This window comes from Morone saxatilis, unplaced genomic scaffold (assembly GCF_004916995.1).
Source record: "Morone saxatilis isolate NCDOM2014 unplaced genomic scaffold, NCSU_SB_2.0 Contig4, whole genome shotgun sequence".
In the NCBI taxonomy this organism is placed as follows: domain Eukaryota; kingdom Metazoa; phylum Chordata; class Actinopteri; family Moronidae; genus Morone; species Morone saxatilis.
In genome coordinates this window covers 217,885-222,385 of record NW_023339984.1, presented here as the reverse complement: position 1 = coordinate 222,385, position 4,501 = coordinate 217,885, and positions in this window count along the sequence as shown.

The window sequence follows — 4,501 nt, the reverse complement described above, 5'->3', positions numbered from 1 at the left end:
TGCAAAGTTTCATGAGTTTTCGGGTATGTTTAGCCCCCCAAAAAGTGTCCAAATGTTAACACAAACGCTGATTTTCACCGCGTCGTCATGGCAACGTGGTTCTACGAAAATTCTTAAGATTCACAAGATCGTCATTGTCCTAAGGAACTTCTGACAGAATTTCAGCTGGATCTGGTCAATCTCCTGAAAGATATACATAAAAGTCTCACCACTAGGTGGCGCTCTCCCTATTACTGAATATCATCACACAGGTTTGTTCAGGGCGGGACTCTTATCAGACAAGTAAAGTTTGGAGCCAAATGGACAATGTACACTTGTGTGTTCTGGCGGTACATCAAAATATTGACACCACGCCAGAGACACAACCTTTAACAAAAACTCACCACAATCATGAAATATCATCAACAACATGTTTTGCATTTCCTGACTAAGTTTTAGCTAGATCTGATCATCCTGCTAGGATTATAACATGGAAGTATAAAAAAAATGACATTTCCTTTCACCACTAGGTGGCACTCTCACTATTACTGAATATTATCACATAGATGTGTTCAGGGTGGGACTCTTATCACCTAGTGAAGTTTCATTGAGATCGGATCATGTACAATATTTTATTCATATGATGGTATGATCTTTATACTATGACAGTTTTCATGAAATTTAATTTATTTTAATCGCAATATATCACCTTGCTCTCAGTATCGCAATATGTAGCAATATACTGAATCATAACCCCTGTATCGTGATATGTATCATATTGCCAGATTCTTGCCAATACACAGCCCTAGTCAAACATCACAACGTGCATTGCAACTGCTGTGAAATCATTGATTTTTAAGCTGCAATCAGATCCTGCATAGCATTATGACTGACAGCAGGTCAGAAAGTTGGAACAGATTTGTTACAGCTGACAGTAGCACATATGTCTAATTCGATTATAGTTGCATTGTATTTGAAATATATGTTTTTATGATAACCAATGCAATTAATCTGCTATATAGATCTTGAAAGGGGAATGGGGTAATCCAAGAGGCAACCTGCATACCTTTTATATAACTCACCTGTTTAAATTATATTAAGGTTTGAAGTTATGCATAATTAAGGGCGTGGTCGCTTTGAATGACAGGTGGTTGCCATCACAAGAGGTTGTTGTCAGTAACCAGACTTCATTCAGCCCCCCTGAGCTCCACCCACACTCCACCTCTTTGCTCATATTTGGATTACTCGGAGCCAGCAGAGTCGGCACTGCCAAAATACGGAAGGCCAGAGTCGACCACACTGAACTTCCCAACGGCTCTTCAGAAACCTAACTAACTATGTCAGTTTTTATTTATACAGTCTATGGGTCAGTCTGATGTTATGCCATTGTGTCACACAAACAAAAACAACAACCATGCTAACAACAAGAATGGCTTTCAACACAAAAAAATTATCAATAATTACGAAAGACATTCTGTGTTATTTGATTTGTTAAACTGTAAATGCTGAATCTGAATATGCAAAACTGCTAATTCTATTTACATTGAAAATGTTTTGAGAGAAATAAGAATATTTGTGGAATGGAATATAATATTCATAGTTTTGGGTCATGTATAATCAACTGAAAATAAAAATCCTTTGTTTTTACCGAGTCCTCTTTTGCCATGTTGAACCACCATTTTACAGCCCAGAATGGACAAACCAAGCAGTGGTAGTACTACTAAAATACTGTACTTTAGCACAATTGTGAGGTATTTGTACTTTAGTGTTTTCATTGCATTCACTTTATACTTCTACTACTATTACAGGAGAAAATGTTGTACTTTTTACTCTTTACTCTGTAGTAAAATTTGCAGTTACTAGTAGCTTTGTAGATTAAGGTTTTACATATAAAACACTTGATCGTCTTATAAAATTCTTCTCTGCAGGTTGTCTGTGGGATCTCAAAAAGTCTAAAATCTAAAATGTAGACCTTAAAATGTCTTAAATATGATTTTGACAAGCCTTAATATTTATATTGGTGTAACAACTACAAAACAAAACTAACACAGAACCAATACCTAACAAATGGCAGTGAGCAAAATTATCTGTTCAGTTGCTAGGTACGCAGAAAAGACACTAGGTGACAGCATAAAACCATTATCAGAGTCCCTCAGGATCTTCAAAACCAGTTCATTATGACAAAAATAAAAATAGTCATGTAGTTTTGTGTCGTGTGATTTTCTTCCATTTACTTTTTTGTTTTTATAGTGGGAATGAGCATCCACAGTGAAGCACAGTGAGGATCATCATATCAAGTCAGACTCTATTATTAGCAGTCAGTGAGACCTAGTATTTTAAGTAGATAAAATGTATAATTTCAGATATTCAGTGCATTTGCATTTAATGTCATTAAAATTTGTTTTTATTGTAATAAGATGACCACATTTCAAACAATGATTACAATTCAATGATAAACATATACAGTATAATGGTGCACTCTAAAAGATAATTCAGTGGACCTATTGTCACCATTTAAATAAATGCATGTTTACTAAATAAAACTTAAAATGTATTGATTTAGATAAATATTTTAAGCTGCAAACATTATTTTGAAGAGTCGTGTTTACATAAATAATGTGGAAAAACTAGTTGGAAGTTAATTTTTATGAGTAGCCTTATTAACTTCTAACTAATCCTCTTTGATTGTAAAGGGAAAAGCTTATTTCCCTAACTCAATGTAATACATTTGTTGAATTTTGAGCATGTTATTTGCTGAGTTTTCCTGATATTTATTTTAGAAAGGTGGCATTAGAAATTTTCAAATTTTCATTTTTCATACATTTTAAAATGTGTCCATAATATCATTAAATTGTATGTACTAATTTCAGTTCTTTAACACATTATTTTAAAAATTATAAATGAATGCGTTAAATTTGACCGCACTTCACACCTGGGGTGGCCAGGCAATTTTTAGGCTTACCACCCCTTTAGATCTGCCACTGTATATAAATGTTTAAATAAATGTATACATTTTCCATAATACATGAGCTTTACATAAAAATGGAGCCTTTCAACCTTGATTCAAAGGGTAAAAATCTTGCACCATGAACCTTGGAGTGTTTGTATCGTGGTCTGGATCCAACAGCTGACGGTGCGTGCTGAGACTCAATAAAAGCTTGAGGTGGACAGAAGCAGCAGGATGTCTTTATTTCTGTTGCTATAGCTTAACCAAGTCAGCATTCATGATACACAGAGACATACTGGGAAGCTACAGAAGCCTTTAACACTTACAGTACTAGTGACTGGAACAAACAACGATGAGGCAGAGGACTGAAACAAAGTCAAACAAACAGAAAATACAAGAAAAAATACATATGGCACTCATTTTAGTTCATACTAAAGAATAATATTGCTTTTAAAACACAACCTCTATCCATCATCATTGTTGTTTTATCACGTTATATTTTCACTGCATTTAAATATCAAATATATTCCTTTACTGACGTTATTGCTAACATTAAACGTACCTAACATTAGAGATATATCACTTGATAATAGTTTTGTTCAAAAGTACAAATTTTACAGAAAATAACAGTCCAAGTTTGGTAGGATATACTGGGGACGGGTCGACTTCAGGACATGCATAAGGATCTAATAGGAGGGCAAAGGAAGGAGGTTGGGCTTAAGCGGGGTCTCCCATTGGATGAGAGGAGCTGGAGGAGCTGTCACTCACACAGCCAGTCACACATGCATTCTTCACTGGTATTTTAGACATCAGGTACAATCCTTTATTCATATTTAGTTCTTTTTAAAGCTAGACTACACTACTCCGGTCCATAAACAGGAGCTTCACATGCCGACGGAGACACTTCGCCATTTTTATTTGAACACTGGGAGGGAGCTGAAATCAGCGCTCCAAATGGCTGACAGTCATCCCAGCGAAGAGGTTGACAGACAGGTACAGTGGTTAGGTTACACACACACACTCCCACACATAATACTACACACTCAGATGGAGTGAGATGGCAGCCAAGGTAAAGAGTCCTGTTCTGCAAATGATAAATTACAAATGTGATTTGTTTAAAAAGAGGCAACAGTCCTGAAAGATTATTTATCTAGAATGCACTAGTGTTATTAATTCATTATCGTTAAAGACTCCCTCCATGTATGTGGACATAATACAAATAGTTTGCTTGGATCAATGTGTGTCTGAGATGAGATTTTTTTTTTTAATTCCTTAAAAAGTAATCCACTACTTTTACCTAATTAGAAATTCCAAAATCTATGAATATGAAAGATGTCTCCTACTTCACTGTTAAGTACATTTTCAGTGTATGTGCACTGGTGGCTTCAAGTTTGTACATCACAATAGTAGAAGTTGCATACTGGACCAGGTTGGACTTCCAAACTATTTGTGATGTCACAAATCATGCTTGTAGGCCTTGTCTTCTCAAATTTGTAAGAAGAATCTTAAGATTTACAATGAGCCCAGAGAAACTTTCCAGTTTCACAGATCAATATGAAAACATCCTTCTAGTGT